The sequence below is a fragment of the Mirounga leonina genome, unplaced genomic scaffold (assembly GCF_011800145.1).
Source record: "Mirounga leonina isolate KUSES-001 unplaced genomic scaffold, KU_Mleo_1.0 Mir_125, whole genome shotgun sequence".
In the NCBI taxonomy this organism is placed as follows: Eukaryota; Metazoa; Chordata; class Mammalia; order Carnivora; family Phocidae; genus Mirounga; species Mirounga leonina.
This window is the reverse complement of record NW_023270305.1, coordinates 70,424,432-70,444,477: the sequence shown is the minus strand read 5'-3', so window position 1 is coordinate 70,444,477 and position 20,046 is coordinate 70,424,432. Positions and strand designations below refer to the sequence as shown.

The window sequence follows — 20,046 nt, the reverse complement described above, 5'->3', positions numbered from 1 at the left end:
GGCGCTGCTCAGGGAGCCAAAAGGGCAGACAAATTAGATTTTAAGCTAAAGACTGTAGTAAGAGATACAGAAGGACACTATATTATTCTTAAAGGGCCTATCCAACAATAAGATCCAAAAATTGTAAATATCTATGCCCCCAACATGGAAGTAGCCAACTACATAAGCCAACTATTAACCAAAATAAAGAAACGTACTATTAGTAATAGATTAATAGTAGGAGACCTCAACACTCCACTCACAACAATAGACATATCATCTAAGCAGAAGATCAACAAAAAAACAACAGCTTTGAATGACACACTGGAGCAGATGGACCTCATAGATATATACAGAACAGTCCACCCTGAAACAACAGAATACTCATTCTTCTCGAATGCACATGGAACTTTCTCCAGAATAGACCACATACTGGGTCACAAATCAGGTCTCAACCAATACCAAAAGATTGAGATTATTCCCTGCCTATTCTCAGACCACAGTGCTTTGAAACTGGAACTCAATCACAAGAAGAAATTTGGAAGGAATTCAAACACTTGGAAGCTAAAGACCATCCTGCTTAAGAATGTTTGGGTCAGGGCCCCTGGGTGGCTCATTTGTTAAGCGTCTGCCTTTGGCTCAGGTCATGATCCCAGGGTCCTGGGATCAAGCCCAACATTGGGCTCCCTCCTCAGCGGGAAGCCTGCTTCTCCCTCTCCCACTCCCCCTGCTTGTGTTCCCTCTCTCACTGTGTCTCTCTCTGTCAGATTAAAAAAAAAAAAGAATGTTTGGGTCAACCAGGAAATTAAAGAAGAACTTAAACAATTCATGGAAACCAATGAGAATGAAAACACATTGGTCCAAAACCTATGGGATACTGCAAAGGTGGTCCTAAGGGGGAAATACATAGCCATCCAAGCCTCACTCAAAAAAAATAGAAAAACCCCCAAAACACAAGCTAACTTTACACCTTAAAGAACTGGAGAAAGAACAACAAATAAAGCCTAAGCCAAGAAAGAGAAGAGAAACAATAAAGATTAGAGCAGAGATCAATGAATTAGAAACCAGAAATACAGTAGAGCAGATCAACAAAATTAGAAGCTGCTTCTATGAAAGAATTAATAAGACTGATAAACCACTGGCCACACTTATCCAAAAGAAAAGAGAAAGGACCCAAATTAATAAAATTGTGAATGAAAGGGGAGAGATCATGACTAACATCAAAGAAATAGAAACAATTACTAGAAATTATTATTAACAACTATATGCCAATAAATTAAGCAACCTGAAAGAAATGGATGCCTTCCTGGAAACCTATAAACTACCAAGATTGAAACAGGAAGAAATTGGCAATCTGAATAGACCAATAACCACTAAAGAAATTGAAGCAGTGATCAAAAACCTCCCAAAAAACAAGAGTCTAGGGCCTGATGGATTCCCTGGGGAATAATACCAAACATTTAAAGAAGAAATAATACCTATTCTGAAGCTGTTTCAAAAAATAGAAGCAGAAGGAAAACTTCCAAACTCGTTCATTGAGGCCAGCATTACCTTGATCTCCAAACCCCAAAGACCCCATCAAAAAGGAGAATTTCAGACCAATATCCCTGATGAATACAGATGCCAAAATTCTCAAGAAGATTCTAGTTAATAGGACCCAGCAATACATTAAAAAGATCATCCATCACGATCAAGTGGGATTTATCCCTGGGATGCAAGGGTGGTTCAACAATCGCAAATCAATCAGTGTGATAGAACACATTAATAAGAGGAGAGAGAAGAACCATATGGTCCTCTAAATTGATGCAGAAAAAACATTTGCAAAATACAGCATCCTTTCCTGATTAAAACTTCAGAGTATAGGGATAGAGGGAACATTCCTCAATTTCATAAAATCCATCTATGAAAACCCCACAGTGAATATCATTCTCACTGGGGAAAAGCTGAAAGCTTTTCCCCTAAGATCAGGAACACGACGACGATGCCCATTCTTGCCACTATTATTCAACATAGTACCAGAAGTCCTAGCAACAGCAATCAGACAACAAAAAGAAATAAAAGATATTCAGATTGGCAAAGAAGAAGTCAAACTCTTTCTCTTCACAGATGACATACTTTATGTGGAAAGACTCCACCTCCAAATTACTAGAACTCACACAGCAATTCAGTAATGTGCCAGAATACAAAAGCAATGCACAGAAATCAGTTGCTTTCTTATACACTAACAATGTAACTGTAGAAAGAGAAATTAGGGAATCGATTCCATTTACAACAACACCAAAAACCATAAGATACCTTGGAATAAATCTAACCAAAGAAGTAAAGAATCTATACTCTAGAAACTACAGGACACTTATGAAAGAAATTGAAGAAGACACAAAAAGATGGAAAACATTCCATGCTCATGGATTGGAAGAATAAACATTGTTAAAATGTTTATGCTGCCCAGAGCAATCTATACTTTCAACACCATCCCAATCAAAATACCAATGGCATTTTTCAAAAACTGGAACAAACAGTTCTAAAATTTGTATGGAATCAGAAAAGACCCCGAATCGCCAAGGAAATGGTGAAAAAGAAAAATCTGGGGCCATCACGTTGCCTGATTTCAAGCAGACACATAGATAAAACAGACACATAGATAAGTGGAACAGAATAGAGAGCCCAGATATGGATCCTCAACTCAATGGTCAAATAATCTTAGACAAAGCAGGAAAAAATATCCAATGGAGGGGCGCCTGGGTGGCTCAGTCGTTAAGCGTCTGCCTTCGGCTCAGGTCATGATCCCAGGGTCCTGGGATCGAGCCCCACATCGGGCTCCCTGCTCTGTGGGAAGCCTGCTTCTCCCTCTCCCACTCCCCCTGCTTGTGTTTCTGCTCTTGCTATGTCTCTCTCTGTCAAATAAATAAATAAAATCTTTAAAAAAAAAAAAAATATCCAATGGAAAAAACCAGTCTCTTCACACCTTAAAGAACTGGAGAAAGAACAACAAATAAAGCCTAAGCCTATTGGAGATACTGGGAAAATTGGACAACTAAATACAGAAGAATGAAACTCGACCATTCTCTTATACCATACACAAAGATAAACTCTAAATGAATGAAAGACCTCAATGTGAGACAGGAATCCATCAAAATCCTAGAGGAGAACATAGGCAGTGACCTCTTTAACATCAGCCACAGCAACTTCTTTTAAGACACGTCTCCAAAGGCAAGGGAAACAAAAGTGAAAATGAACTTTTGGGACTTCATCAAGATAAAAAGCTTCTGCACAGCAAAGGAAACAGTCAACAAAACAAAGAGGCAACCCACGGAATGGGAGAAGATATTTGCAAATGACACTACAGATAAAGGGCTGATATCCAAGATCTATAAAGAACTTCTCAAACTCAACACCCAAAAAACAAATAATCCAGTCAAGAAATGGGCAGAAGACATGAACAGACCTTTCTCCAAAGAAGACCTATGAATGGCTACAGACACATGAAAAAACTTTCAACATCATTAGCCATTAGGGAAATTCAAATCAAAACCACACTGAGATACCTAACCTTACACCAGTTAGAATGGCAAAAATTGACAAGGTAGGAAACAAATGTTGGAGAGGATGTGGAGAAAGGGGAACCCTCTTGCACTGTTGGTAGGAATACAAGTTGGTACAGCCACTTTGGAAAACAGTATGGAGGTTCCTCAAGAGGTTGAAAATAGACCTACCCTATGACCCAGCAATTGCACTACTGGGTATTTACCCCAAAGATACAGATGAGGTGAAAAGAAGGGGCACATGCACCCCAGTGTTCATAGCAGCAATGTCCACACTAGCCAAACTGTGGAAGGAGCCAAGATGCCCTTCAACAGATGAATGGATAAAGAAGATGGGGTCCATATATACAATGGAATATTACTCAGTCATCAGAAAGGATGAATACCCACCATTTGCAGTGACATGGATGGAACTGAAGGGGATTATGCTAAGTGAAATAAGTCAAGCAGAGAAAGACAATTATCATATGATTTCACTTATATGTGGAACATAAGGAATAGCATGGAGGACATTAGGAGAAGGAAGGGGAGAATGAAGGGGGTGGAAATCAGAGGGGGAGACAAACCATGAGAGACTGTGGACTCCGGGAAACAAACTGAGGGTTTTGGAGGGGGGGGGAGTGGGTGGATCGGTTAGCCTGGTGATGGGTATTAAGGAGGGCATGTATTGCAGTGAGCGCTGGGTGTTATAAGCAAACTGAATCATGGAACACTACATCAAAAACTAATGAAGTACTGGGGCGCCTGGGTGGCTCAGATGGTTAAGCGTCTGCTTTCGGCTCAGGTCATGATCCCGGGGTTCTGGGATCGAGTCCCGCATCGGGCTCCCTGCTAGGTGGGGAGCCTGCTTCTCCCTCTGCCTCTGCCTCTCTCTCTCTCTCTGACTTTCATGAATACATAAATAAAAAAACATTTAATAAAAAAAAATAAAAAAAAAAACTAATGAAGTACTGTATGGTGACTAACATAACATAATAAAAGAAAAAAGATTCTAATAATTGTGTGAAGAAGACCTATCCAGAAAAAATAAATAGCTACATAGTTTATTCTAACCAATACATACGGAAGTGTCAATGAAGAAGTGATCACTATTTGATGGAGAATATTGAGAACACCTCCTAAGAGAATGTGGAATTCAGGCTGAGCCTCAGAAATGTCTTTAGTTAAATGGAGAAAAGGGCAAGGCGCATGAGCAAAAGTTAGTGTATTTCTATAATGATAATATGAACCTATGTATAAAGAATATGGAGAATAGTTTGTCTTATATTTATAGAGGTGTTTTGAAGGTATCAACTAGGAGGTAAGTTTGGAGAAGTGGGAGGTGACCAAATTATGAAGAACTCTGAATGCATGGCAGGTTACAACTTTAATTGAAGAGATCCTTGAAGTGTAGTCTCTGTACTAGCCAAATAAGGAATTACTGAGCAGCATGTTTAGAAATGCAGTATTTCAGGCCTACTGTGAATAAGAAAATTCCTAAGTGATTTCATATGTTCAGTAAGATTTGAAAAGTACTATTATAGTGTATAGTCTGAATCTGTTATTCTAAGTCAAATGTTTATGGCTAGGAACACTTTTTTTATTATTATTATGTTCAGTTAGCCAGCATATAGGAACACATTTTTCAACAGAAACTACATAAGAAGTAGGATTTTGGCCTAACCTATACAGGCCTAAATGATTCATAAATTAGAAATACTCTGTGAGACCTAGTGCTGAAATTCTAGGTGAGACAGTAACTGCTGGAATGAAGAACAAACAGAAAAGCAGATTTAAGTCTAGTTTAAGGAAAGAGAAAAAGGAAAATAAGCCTGTCAGACTACTAAGTGCTGGATTGTACTGGTGTAATAAAAAGTCAATGACGGGGGCATCCCGATCCCATAATTTCCCAAATGCTAGATTTTGGAGAATAGCATCTGTGTTGCCAGGAGAGATCTAGGATGCTTATAGCAAATTCTCTCTTCCTTAACAGAATGGCAGCCTTGATTCAGGGAAAGAACAAATTATTTCCCTAAATTACACAATTTCTGAGATACATTGTCATGTAAAAAAGCACAGTGTGGAGTAGTATGTATAGTTCGCTAAAGTGAACAATATTTTAACATGTTATTTTGCACATGTGCAGATATATATAGGAAAAGTTCCTACAAGTGGAATTATTTGTACAGAAGCTATGTGCATTTGTAATGTTGCTAGATTTTGCACAGTTGTTCTCCAGAAATACTGTATCAGTTTACACCTTCACCAGTGATGTGTAAGAATGTTAAATTATGTATCCAACTTTCTGATCTTTGCCATTGTGAGGTTAAAAAATGGTATCGTGGTTTTGTTTTAATTTGTGAGATTGAATATCTTTCAATCTGTTTAAAAGCCATTTCTGTGAAATATCCATATTCTTTGCCAATTTTTCTATTAGGGTATTTCATTTCCTTTTTTATTTATATGAATTATTTCTGTATTAGGGAAGTTAGCCCTTTCTGATATGGGTAGCAAACCTTTTTGTCAATATACAAAAGCAGCAACAAATAGGTAGCTAGTAGCTATTATATTGGACAACACAGGCCTAGAAGTAGCCTACATAATTTGCTGATGACCCATATTTCCTTAGAACAGTGATTACCAAAGGGATAGGATGGGTTTTTTTTTTTTTTTTAAAGAGCATGTTTAATATTGTAGTTTTATATTTGGAAAACAGAAAAAGTTTTATAACATGGGATTTTAAGAAAGTAAAGCTTGATGAAAATGCTCTTAGCTGGTGAGTAAAGGTTAAAAATTATTGAAAATGTATCTAAGAATATTGTTAATTTCTAAATATCGTTGACTGTTGTGAAAAACCACAAAATTCTTTTAAACTGTGAATGCCTCTGTATCATTCCCATTTTTTTCCCACTAGGTTACCACCAAAGAACATGATTTTGGTCTAGGGGCTCCAGTTTCTGAAGCTGAAAAATACCAGAATAAACTCCAGCTAGAACAAGAAGTGAGAAATCAAGATAAATTCATCTCTGCACTGAAATTACAGGTTACATTTATTTCCCTGAAATAATTTGGGATGGGGACCTATTTTAAAACAAGAAGATGGAGAATAAATACTAATTCAATGTTCATAGGAATTTTATGGGTCTAGAATCATTCCATTTTTATCTTTATCATTCGATACATGCAGATTCAGATACATATGAGTGCAAACTATGTGGAAGTGTTACATCCAGTGCTTTTAAGTACATAATCCAACTTAATTAAGTACTTAATTCCAACCTTGTGAAATAGTGATGTGATTTTCATTTTACAGACATGGAAGCTGAAGTTCCAAAGGTTATAGAATTATATTTGACTAACATGTGACAGAGCTAGGTAGGATTTGTCTGAACTCCCAGGTTAGCTAGGATTTGAACCCAGTTCTCTGAACTCCAAGTTCGGTATTGTCTGTTTTCCTAGTGCCTGACCTGTGGTAAGGCTACTAATGAAGGCTATTAAAAGAAACTTCCTCTTTTAGGAAGATGGAGTAGACTTACTTTACCCTATTTGTCCCACTAAGTACAACTAAAAATGCTGAACATTTTGTTATAAAACAAACATAAGGACATTCTGAAAGGTGGGCTGAAGGAAGACTGGCTAGGGACCTCAGCATACAATAAGTGACATGTTATTGAATTCCTGGGTTTTCCTTTTGCTCCATGTATCTCAGAGAGTGCTAGAAAAACTGGCATCTAGAATGGATGCAGACAAAAAAAGGACTAGGAAGGGGGCAGCCTAGCAATGTAGACCACTTTTTTTTTCTGTCCGAGGTCTTTATAATTTATATTACATTTTTAACTTGGAAACAATCTCAAATTTATCTAAAAGTTGCAATTACGGAACAAAGAATATCTCCACCCACCCCCCAAACCCAAACCATTTGAGAATAAGTTGCAGACCTGATGTCCTGATAACCCTAACATTTGAGTGGGTATTTCCTATAAATAAGAACACTCTCCTACAAGATCACAATACAGTCTGGTAAAATCAAGAAATACATTGCTGCCAGCTAATCCTCTGACCCCATTCAAGTTTTTGCTAATTGTCCCGTAATGTCATCAATAACAAAAAGATCTAGTCTGGCATCACATGTTGCATTTAGTTATTGTATCCCTTTATCTTCTTTATTCAGGAACATTCTTCCTTGATTTTTATGACCACAACACTTTGAAGAATACAAGCCAATTATTTTGTAGAATGGCCATTGATTTGGGTTTGTTATGATTATCTTTATGTTATGAACCTTTGGCTATGTGGAAGCCAGCCTTCAAATTGGCCCCACTTCCTTTACTCCCACTCTAATACAGTCTCCTTGCACATGGTACCAGAATTGATCTTTGTGACCAAGAGCATAGAGCAGAAGTGATTAAGTTATAAAGTGATCTCTTGGATCTCTTGGAAGCAAGTTTCCACTTTGTGAGCAGCTCAGTGGATAGGCCCACTTGGGAAGGAACTGAAGCAGCCAGTAGCCAGTGAGAAACTGAGGCCTACCAACTATGTAGGGTGAGTCTGGAAGTGGATTCTCCAGCCCCACTTAAACCTTCCTATGGTGACTGTCACCCTGACTGACTCCTTTCACCTAGTGAGAGACCTTAAACCAGAATCACCAAATTAAGCCACTCCCAGATCCCTGATTCTAGGAAACTGTGACATAATTGTTGGCTTAAGGTACAAAATGAATACAGACAGGAATATCACAGAAGTGATGGTGGGTTCTTTTCATTGCATACTATCAAGTAGCACACAATTTCAATTTGTCCCATTAGTAATGATCTGTATTTGGATCCCTTGGTTAAAGTGTTATCTTCTGGGCTTTTCCCTGGTACAGTTCCTCTTTTTTCTCTCTTATTTTTTAATTTTTAATTTTTTTAATTAAAGTATAGTTGACACATAGTGTTACATTAGTTTCAGGTGTACAGCATAGTGATTTGACAACTGTATGCTCTGCTCACCACAAGTGTAGCTGCCATCTGTCACCATACAGTGCTATTATAATACCATTGACTATATTCCCTATGTTTTACCTTTCATCCTCATGACTTACTCATTCTGTAACTGGAAGCCTATACCTCTCACTCTCCTTCACCCATTTTTCCCATCTTCCTCCCCTCTGGCAACCATCATTTTGTTCTCTGTATTTATGGATCTGTTTCTAATGCAGACTATTTTTGGACAATAACTGCCTACTCAAACACCATGAAAAAAACTGTAGCCCCACTCCTGCTGGCAAAATCTGAGTAAGGAGCCTAGACTTCCACCCTTGTCAGGCTGTAACAAGGAGTTCCAGCCATACCTCATGGCCCACCCTCCAGGCTCCCACATCCCACCAAGCTGGTATCATAGAGGCATGCTGGGGAGCCAAGACCTTAGTGCCCACCAGGCAGTAAGAATCCCCCCCCCCCCCCCCCGCACAACTGCCTAGTGTCAGCAAAGACCGCATGAGGAGCCTAGATATCCACCCTCACCCAGAGCAACAGGTGTCCCCTTTCCTTTTTGTTGAGGTGGTTTCAGAAGGGACCTCATGCAGAGTCAGGACTTCTACCACCTCCTAGCAGTAACAAGTCCACCCACCCATAGTGGTGGTGGAGGACACATGGGAACAGTAACAGGGTGCCTGTATTCTTCCTTACTGTGGTGGTATCAGCAGAGGTCTGGTGGGGACCCTGAACTCCCATTCCTGCCTAGCAGTAACAAGGAAACCAGTCCTGCCAGGTATCAACAGAGGCCTAGTAGAGAAATTGGACTTTCACCTACACCTAGCAATAAGAAGGTAGTGTCCCCCTTTATTAGCTGGAACTAAAGTCACAGGAAGTGTGACAAGAAGCCTACTAGAACACAAGAGCAGATCTCAATGAAAAAATCACTTCTTATCTCAAAAATCAGGAATATCTCAACCTTAATGAGAAAAGACAACCAAGAGATGCCAACACAGAGATGAATTAGAGATTATCTCACAAGGATTTTAAATCAGTTATATAAATGCTTCAAGCAATTCTGACCATGTCTGAAACAAACACAAAGCTAGAAAATCTCATCAAAGAAATAAAAGGTATATAAAGAAGAATCAAGTGAAAATTTTGGAAGCAACCAAGATGTTCTTCAATAGGTGAATAGATAAACAAATTGTGGTATATCTGTACAATAGAATATTATTCATTGATGAAAAGAAATGAGCTATCAACCACAAAAAGACATGAAGAAACATTGAAAGCAAATTGCTAGGTGAGAAAAACTAACTGAAAAGGTTACATACTCTGTGATTCTAATTATTTGACCTTCTGGAAAAGACAAAACATAGAGACATTAGAAAGATCACTGATTGCCAAGGATTTGGAGGAAGGAAGGGTGGGAAGGGTGAATGGAGCACAGGTTTTTTTAGGGCAGTGAAACTATTTTGTATGACACAGTAATGGTAGACACATGTCACTAAGCATTTGTCGAAACCCATAGAATGTACAACCGAAAGAGTAAACCCTGATATAAACTCTGGACTTTGGTTAATGTGTCAGTGCTCATAATTGTAGCATATACACCATACTAATACTAGATATAAATAAGATGGGAAACTGTGTTGGGTGGGGAGAAGGGGCTCTGTACTTCCTGATTAACTTTTCTGTAAGCCTAAAACGTTCTAAAAAAAATAAAGCCTAGGGGTACCTTGGTGGCTCAGTCAGTTAAGCATCTGCCTTCAGCTCAGGTCATGATCCCGTGGACCTGGGATCAAGCTGCGCATCTGGCTCCCTGCTCAGTGGGGAGTCTGCCTCTCCCTCTGCCCCTCCCCCTGCTTGTGTGCATGTGCGCTCTCTTTCAAATAATTAAATAAAATCTTAAAAAAAATAAAGTCTATTTAAAAAATGCATGGGAGAAAATATTTCCAAATCATGTATCTGATAAGGGATTAATATCGAGAATATATAAAGTACTTTACAACTCAACAATCAAAAAACAGAACAACCCAATTCAAAAGTGGGCAAAGGACTTGAATAGACATTTTTCCAAAGATATACAAATGGCAAGCACATGAAAAGATGGTCAACATCATCATCCATTGAGGAAATGCAAATCAAAACCACAATGAGGTATCACTTCATACCTATTATTATGGCTATTACCAAAACAAAATAACAAGTGCAGGTGAGGTTGTGTAGCATCTGGAGCCCTTGTGCATTGTTAGTGGGAATGTAAAATGGTGCAGCCATGGTGGGAAAAGTTTGGCAGTTCCTGTAAAAGTTAAATGTAGAATTACCATATGATCCAGCTATTCCACTCCTAGATATATCCCCAAAAGATTAAAAAGTAGGAACTCAAATACTTGTACACTAATGTTCACAGCAGCATGATTTTCAGTGGCCAAAGGTGGAAACAACCTAGATGTCCATCAATAGATGCTTAACAGGATGTGGTGAGTACATACAATGGAATATTACTCAGTCTTAAAAAAAAAAGACCGAAATTCTGATGCAAGACTGCAACATGGGTGAGACTTGAAAACATTATGCTAAGTGAAATAAGCCAGGCACAGAGGGACAAATATGTGATTCCACTTATGTGAGGTACCTAGAATAGGCAAATTCATATAGACTTATTGTTTAGTGGGTACAGACTTCAGGATAATAAAAAAATTCTGGAAATGGATATGGGATGGTTGCACAATATTGTGGATGTACTTAATGCCACCAAATCGCACACTTAAGAATGGTTAGAATGGTAAGTTTTATGTATGTTTTACCACAATGAAAAAATTTTTAAAAGATACGGTAACTGAAATTAAAAACTCCGTGTTCTCAAACAACAGGATGGAAAGGAGAGAGGAATGAATTGGTGAACATGAGAATAGAAAATAGAAATAACCTAATCTGAACAGAGAGAAAATGGATTGAAAAAGTGCAAAGAGAGGCTCAGGGACAGGTGGGACTATAACAAAAGGTATAATACTTAGATCACTGGAGTCTCAGAAAGAAAGGTAAGAGAGGATGGGACTGAAAAAATATTCAGAGCAATAATGGCTAAATATTCTCTAAATTTGGCAAAAGACTTAAGATGGATTAAAGAAGGTGAGTGAACACCTACCAGGAATCTCTCAAAGAAACCCATGCCAAGACACCTTGTATTCAAACTTGTGAAACCTAAAGACAAAAAAAGTAATCCTGAAAGTAACAGTTCATTGGTTATAGGTGAACACCAATCCAAATAACAACAGATCTGAAAACATGGAGGTTGGAAGTGAAACATTTTTTAAATGCTAGAAGAAAACCCAGTATTCTGTATTCAGTGAAAGTATCCTTCAGAAATGAATGGAAAATCAATGCATTCTCAGATGAAGAAAACTAAGAGAATTGGTTGCCAGCATAACTATTCTGCAAGAATAGCTAAAGGATTTTCTCTAACTAGGAAGGAAGTGATAAAACAATCTTGGAAGAATATTAAAGAAAGACAAGAATATGGCTAAAAGCAATACAATTTCCTTTTTTTTGTTTTCTAAATTATGTTTGTCAAATGTAGTTCTCAACGGATGTAGATGAAATATTTAAGATAATTATTTTATTAGTAGATGAGGGTAAAGGGCTATAAGGGGTATAAAGGGAAGTAAGTTTTCTACACTTCACTTGAACTGGTAAAATGTATGCTGTGCTAAGTTACAAATAAGTTACACTTTGAGCAACTACTAAAAAGCTATGCAAAGAGATTTCTCAAAAACACTATAGATAAGTTAAAATGGAATTTTAAAAAATGTTCAAGGAACCCACAGGAGGGCAGGAAAAACAAAACAGAGAAAACAAAACAAACAACCAAAAAGAAGTCACACTTGAATTTTTTTTTTTTATCGAAGTATAGTTGACTCACACTTGAATCTTAGTATAAAAGTCTAAATACACCAATTAAAAGACGGAAACTAGTAGACTGGATTTAAAAACCTGATCTAGCTTTATGCTGTCTGTAAGAAATTCACTTCAAATATAATGATACATGTAGGTTGAAAGGTTGAAAGGCATACAAACCGGAAATGAAGACATAAAACTGTCCCCGGTTGTAGATGTCATGATCATCTACCTAGAAAATCTCATAAAATCTACAATACAAAACTATAACTAGTAAACAAGTTCATCAAGATCACAATACAAGGCATACATATTCATTTTCTTTCTGTATATTAGCAGTTAACATGTGGATATCAGAAATGCAATATCATTTACAATCACTCAAATAGAAAATGGAATCCTTAGATGTCAATCTAAAAAAGTAAGTATGAATTTATAATCTGAAAACTACAAAACTCTAATGAAAGAAATCAAAGAAGGTCTAAACAAATGGAGTGACATCATGTTCATGGATTGGAAGCCTCAACATAGTAAAGATGTCAGTTCTCTCCAAATCAGTATACATTTAATGCAGTTCTCATCAAAACCCCAGCAAAAACAATTTTGAAAAGAATAAAAGTGGGAAGAGTCATTCTCTTTGATTTCAAAGCTTAATATATAACTACAGTAATTAAGACGGTTTGGTAGTACTAGAGGGATAGACACAGATCAATGATACAGAATAGAGGATCCAGAAATAGCCTTACACAAGTAAAGCCAAAAGGTTTTTGACAGAAGGAAAGATAGTCTTTTCAACAAATGGTGTTGAAACAATTGGATATCTTTTAGGGAAGAAAATGAATCTAGACCTAAACGTCACACCTTACACAAAAAATTAATTGAAAATGGATCATAAATTTAAATGTAAAACATAAAACTATGGAACTTTTTTAGGGTAATATAGAAAATCTTCAGGACCTTGGGCTTGGTGGAGAGTTCTTAGATGTGACACCAAAAGCATGATTCATAAAAGAAAAATTGATAATTTGGACTTCATCAAAATTTAAATCTTTTGCTTTGTGAAAAACCCTTTTAACAGGATGAAAAAACAAGCTACAAACCATATTTCTACCGGAAGAATCATATGTGGGATACATGAAGAATTCTTAAAACTCAGCAGTAAAAAGGAACAATCCAATTAGAAAATAAGCAAAAGATATGAAGAGATATTTCATAGAAGGATATATGTTGATAAGCACATAAAAAGATGTTTATCCTTTCTAAATGTCAGGGAAATGCAAATTAAGACCGAGATGAAATAATAATGTACACCTATAAGAACAGTTGAGATTAAAAATAGTGACAATACCCAGTGCTGGCAAAGATGAGGAGAAACTGGATCACTCATACATTCGTGGTAGGAATGGGAAATGGTACAACCACTCTGGAAAATAGTTCAGTTCTTTATAAACTAAATATATATTTATCATACAGCCTAGCAATTGCACTCCTGGGTATGCCAGAGAAATGAAAACTTATGTCCACTCAAATATTTGTATATGATTGTTCATAGCAGCTTTATTTGTCATAAGGACTGGAAACAACTACAATTTCTCTTAATCAGTAAATGACTAAACAAACTGATAATCCATACCATGGAATATTACTCGGCAACAAGAAAAAATGAACAATTGATCCATGTAACTTCGATAGATCTCAACAGCATTGTGCTGAGTGAAAAAGACAATGTCAAAAGATCACATACTATGATCTTTACCACATGATTTTATTTATATAACATTCCTGAAAAGACGAAATTATAGAGATTAGTGGTTGCTAAGAGTTAAGGATGGGGAGGGGGGAGGATGTGACTATAACAGGCTAACAGGGCAATCTGTGGTGATGGAATAATTCTGTATCTTACCAAGATGCTGACTACAGCAGTCTATACATGGGATCACATTGTACCAATGTCAAATCTCTGAGTTTGATATTGTACTATAATTATTTAAGATGGAACTATTGGGGAAAGAGGGTTAAGGGCCCAGGAGATCCTTTTGTACTTCCTGTGACTCTTCAGTTATTTCAAAATAAGTTTTTTTTTAAAGCTACTTTTTGAGTACTTGTCATCTGCCAGAAATTTTACTTGTACTTTTATACCTGACTACAACCCTGCAAATTGTAGGTATTCTCTCCATTTAGCAGATGAAAGTTAAGAGCCTTCCATTTATTTTTTCTGAAGTCAGATGCGTCTCTTAGGATCAAGAAAATATGGTAAATTGTCAGGATTAAGTGGTAAAGAACTACAACAGGACTTGAACCTGTCTGCCTAATTCCAAAGCCTACATCCTTTCTACCACTTGAAACTGCCTCTTCTAAAGTACTTGTGTATTGGAATTTAGTAAAAGTAGGGCTTGATGTTAGAGATGAGGAGAGTGAGTGTTTTAATTTATAATTTATTTGTTTTATTCATTTAAAAATAATTTGAGCATTTTATGCTAAATATATAGTAAATGATACAAAATTAAGAGGTGTGTTAATACCGAAGTTAGAGACAATGCCTTTAAAGTTGCTTAGAATTTAGTGGAAGGCACAGGGAGGTAAACAAATAATGTATGTTATAAAATAACCAAAATTAAACTGTGTAAGAGGCTTTATGGGAGCACAGAGAGGAAAAGCATTTAACCTCTCCTGGTGCAGTGGAAAGTTAACACACATTTTTAGTGTGCTCTTATTGCTCAAAAATGTGGCACTGTAGAAGCCATGAACAAAGATAAAAAGACATATAGATAGATAAATTGAAGTTTATGTGTTTTTATCCCACATCCTATAGTTTTAAAAAAGATACAAGTAATAAAAATAGCTTAGGTAATAAGAATGGGGCAAATAAACTTAATGAAAGCATGGGACAAGAACAGCAGACAGGAGATCATTGCACACAGGTTCTGTGCTAGTTACTAGAGGTGGGTTGCAGGTAGGCTTTAAAATTCCTTGTGGCCAGGACAAAAAAGGAAATTTTAGTTAAATAATTCACCATATATCCTGATAATCATTTTCAATGGGTCTAATGTATTTTTTTCCTTTGAAGGCATTTGGATATCTCTGTGATAGAAAAGGCCCTTTTCTTCATCGGTTGATGGTTTGATAGTGGGCTGGGAAGGAAAGCTGTGGTCCTCCACATTAGTCAGCAAATACTTGATTGATTTGGTATTTAGCTTAGTCAAGTAAGTTATTGATATGTTCAAAAGAACTTTTTTTTAAAGAGTTAACATATTTTGGTAACAATAATTAGAAATTTAATTCTGAAGAACATCTAATTGATATTAATTATTAAAATTAATTTCAAGACTGGCTGCTCTCCCCTGCTAGAACCTCCAAACAAGCTCTCAAGACTGGTTTCTTTTGTGCAGGTATAAATATTTGGCTATTTTTCTAATAGTTTTGGCTAAAAATCAATAGTGATTAAGTTTATTAATTGTAAATTGTCTTGGAAGACGTAGCTGTAAACCTTTACATTTTCATTTAATACATTTTTTGAAGATAGGTATTACATTCACATGGTACAAAATTCAGAAAGTGAAAAAATATATATATATTTAGGTCTCCTTCCAGGGAAGCAAACCTCCCTTCCTGATCCAGTCACTTGCTTGTTCTCCTCAGAGGAAGCAAAGGAAATATTTTTAAATGTTTATTTTCTTTCTAATTATAACAGATTGAAGATCTCAAACAGACAAATCATGGCTTGGAAGAATATGTTAGGAAACTCTTGGATAGTAAGGAGCTGGTAAGCAGTCAAGTAGATGATTTAACCAGCCACAATGAGCATCTTTGTAAAGAATTGATTAAAATTGACCAACTAGCAGAGCAACTAGAAAAAGAGAAAAATTTTGTGGTGGATACCGCTGACAAAGAACTCGAAGAAGCAAAGGTATTATATTTACCACTGATAGAATTTTTTATTGAGTTATAACTGATATATAGCATTACATTACCTCAAGGTGTACAACATAATGATTCAGTATTTCTGTATATTGTGAAACGATCACTGCAGTAATTCTAGTTAGGATTTTATTTCTACTTTAGGATTGGGATTTTAATTCTACTCTGAACATCATGCAATTATTAAATGCAATGGAAAAAGTGACATTCACATTTATATCATTTGACAGTTTTTTTGCTTCGACATTAAATTTAAATGTCTATTCTAAGGATTAAATTATATTGTATTGCACATTTTATTTCTTTTAAAAAGTTTTGCTCAGAAAACTTACTAAGTAATATGTAGCCTAAGTAATATGGTAAAAACTTCAGGCAATAGGAATGTTCTGTAGATGTGGCCTATATATATATACACACACACACAATGGAAGACTGCTCAACCATCAAACCGAATGAAATCTTTTTTTTTTTTTAAAGATTTATTTTTATTATTTATTTGAGAGAGTGAGAATGAGAGAGAGAGAGAGAGTACATGAGAGCGGGGAAGGTTAGAGGGAGAAGCAGGCTCCTCGCTGAGCAGGGAGCCCAATGCGGGACTCGATCCAGGGACTCCAGGATCATGACCCGAGCCGAAGGCAGTCGCTCAACCAACTGAGCCACCCAGGCGCCCAAACCGAATGAAATCTTGCCATTTGCAACAACATGGATGGAACTAGAGGGTATTATACTAAGCAAAGTAAGTCAGTCAGAGAAAGACAAATATCATATGATTTCACGCATATGTGGAATTTAGGAAATAAAACAGATGAATATATGGGAAGGGGAAAAAAGAGAGCGGAAAGTACACCATAAGAGATTCTTAATGATAGAGAACAAACTGAGGGTTGATGGAGGGAGGTGGGTGGGGGATGGGCTAAATGGGTGATAGGTATTAAGGAGGACACTTGTTATGATGAGCACTGGGTGTTATATGTAAGTGATGAATCACTAAATTCTACTCCTGAAACCAATATTACACTATATGTTTACTAACAAGAATTTAAATAAAAATTTTGAAGAAAAACAGGAATGTTCTATATATAGGACATTTTTCTCCCTTCCTAATTCATCTCTCTCCTGCAGAAATATCTACCACCAAATAGATAATACATATATTTCCATCCTTTTTTCTGTTTTCACACACAGAATTTATTTCACACTTTAAAAAGATTTTTTAATCAAAGTCTTAAATTTCTGTGTAGTAAAATTTGTCAGTCTTTACTGACTTCTGAGTTTTGATTCTTTTATTTTTTTGAGATTCTCCCCCTTTTTAAAAATTTGAGATTTTATTTTTAGAGCAGTTTTGGGTTTATAGCAAAATTAAGCAGAAGGTATAGAGATTTCCTATATACCTCCTGTCCCTACGTATGGACAGTCTCCCTATTAGCAACATGCCCCACCCAAGTGGTACCTTTGTTAAAATTGATGAACCTACATAGACTCATCGTTATCACTTAGAGCCCATAGTTTACATTTTACATTAAGGTTCACACTTGGTATTATATATTCTAAGAATTTGGACAAATAGAATGAAATGTATCCACCATTATAGTATCATGCAGAATAATTTCACTGCCCTAAAAATCCTCTGTTCTCCACCTAGTTTTGATTTTTTTTTTTTTTAGGAAGATCTCACCTCAAGAACTACAAGAATATTTTCTGCAGTTTCTTTTAATACTTTTTAATATTTTTTTAAGTTTTAAATCTTCTGGAATTTATTTTTGTTCTAGTAGGTATGGTTGGATAGTCCTTTCTTTAGTCACTGATTTGATTAGCAATAATCACGCCTCGGATAAACCTCATTGGCTACAATACTGCCACTGCGCAAAGCTTAGTCACTGATTTGAAATGCCATTTTAATAACTACTAAATTCTCATATGTGCATGGATATGTGTCTGGATTGTTTGATTTCATGAATTCATGTGCTATTTTCTGTGCCGCTATCACATTATTTTAATTAGTGTAGCTTTATGATATTTTGATAAACATTTTATTTCTTGATTGAGTTTTTAGTACTCTGCCATGAAATTTAGAAACTAGGAATATTAAAGTAAGAAACTTCACATATTATGAACTTTGACTTATAGCTAAGTTGTACTTGAAACTATGAGATACAAATGTTTGACATCTGAGGCCATTAAGGTTTAGGGTAATTTGTTACCTAGGAATAGAAAATAAAACAGTAAATACTCAAAACATTTTAATGTAATAAATGATAGAAGTTATATTATAACTTCACACAATTATAAAAATGAAGATAGTTTCATTTCTCATTATTGCCTAATGGCTTATAAGCAAGATACAATGTATTTCAAAGTCAGATTAACCTATTGAATTTTTTTAAAAAGATTTTATTTATCTGCCAGAGAGAGACGGGGGAGAGAGAGAGTGAGAGTGTAAGCAGGGGGTGTGGCAGGCAGAGGGAGAAGCAGGCTCTCCACTGAGCAAGGAGCCTGATATGGGACTCGATCCCAGAAACCCAGGATCATGACCTGAGCCGAAGGCAGACAGATGCTCAACCAACTGAGCCACCCAGGTGTCCCTCAACCTATTGAATTTTTAAATGATAATGTGTGAATGTGCTCCTTTGTCTTGATTTTATTAATCTCCAGATTAGTAAGTTGTCTGTAATAACGTAGTTTCCTGAAGCTTATTGTTGTTCCATGTTATTTCTTAAACAACATTTTAATGTACTCTTGGTAGCACATAATAGAGCATATCATATGCTACTTTGGGGAATATCCATGCACATATGAAGTACCCAAAGTAGCATATGATAAAGCCCTTAAATGATGAGGCTGAGAACATAAGTGTTATTGAAGGCATTATCTGTTAATTTGAAATATAAGAGCCCAGTTAATAAACGGTAGGATGGTATCTGTTTATATGCAGAAATTTTCCTTATTTAAATTGTGTAAAGGATAAATAAGCCTGAATTAGTGAAAAGTCTGAGTAATGAAATACTGAAACATGTGAAGTTTCTTACTTTAATGTAAGGACACAGCCTTTTTTTTTTTTTTTAAGATTATTTATTTTAGAGCGAGAGAAGACAGCACAAGTGGGAGGGGCAGAGGGAGAGGGAGAGAGAATCCCAAGCCGACTCTGCTCAGCATGGAGCCCAATGCAGGGCTTGATCTCATGACTGTGAGATCATGGGACCTGAGCTGAAACCAAGAGTCCAACACCTGATAGCACCATCCAGGCATCCCAGGACACAGTCTTTTTTTAACAGTGTTACCTGGAAGAGGCTCTGAGAGATTAGATAAGAATGATTTGTGAATTATTTTCTTTGTAATGGTTGCTACTAAAGTATTTGGAAGACATTTAAAAGTAGCTTGAATAGGGCGCCTGGGTGGCTCAGATGGTTAAGCGTCTGCCTTCGGCTCAGGTCATGATCTCAGGGTCCTGGAATCGAGTCCCGCATCGGGCTCCCTGCTCCTTGGGAGCCTGCTTCTCCCTCTGCCTCTCTCTCTCTCTCTCTCATGAATAAATAAATAAAAAAAAAAATCTTTAAAAAAAAAAAAAGTAGCTTGAATATTTTAAACATTTCTCAATAAGCTCTTCTGTTTGTACTGTTTCTTTAAGAATAGTTATCCTTCATTAACAGTTTAATGTTAAATTAAGTTCAGTCTTAATCATAAAAATTATCAAGATGCTTGGGTGGCTCAGTTGGTTAAGCGTCTGCCTTCAGCTCAGATCATGATCGCAGGGTTCTGGGATCGAGTCCTGC

The 20,046-nt window shown here is 36.4% G+C and overlaps 1 protein-coding gene and 1 non-coding gene across 5 annotated transcripts in view; one reads left to right on the top strand and one right to left on the bottom strand.

Annotated features, from left to right (window-relative positions):
- Positions 1-20,046, top strand: part of TSGA10 (testis specific 10) — a 177,706-nt gene that overhangs the window by 34,075 nt on the left and 123,585 nt on the right. For 3 of the 4 annotated variants that reach the window (XM_035001747.1, XM_035001746.1, XM_035001748.1), the window contains exons 2-3: positions 6,415-6,543; positions 16,050-16,265. The gene's annotated coding sequence lies outside the window, so the exon portion shown is untranslated. Of the gene's footprint in view, positions 1-6,414; positions 6,544-15,684; positions 15,748-16,049; positions 16,266-20,046 lie in introns of all 4 variants that reach the window. The other variant, XM_035001745.1, reaches the window with a different exon arrangement.
- Positions 18,008-18,147, bottom strand: LOC118008373. Its single transcript, XR_004678676.1, has one exon. It is a non-coding gene; the product is annotated as a U4 spliceosomal RNA (small nuclear RNA).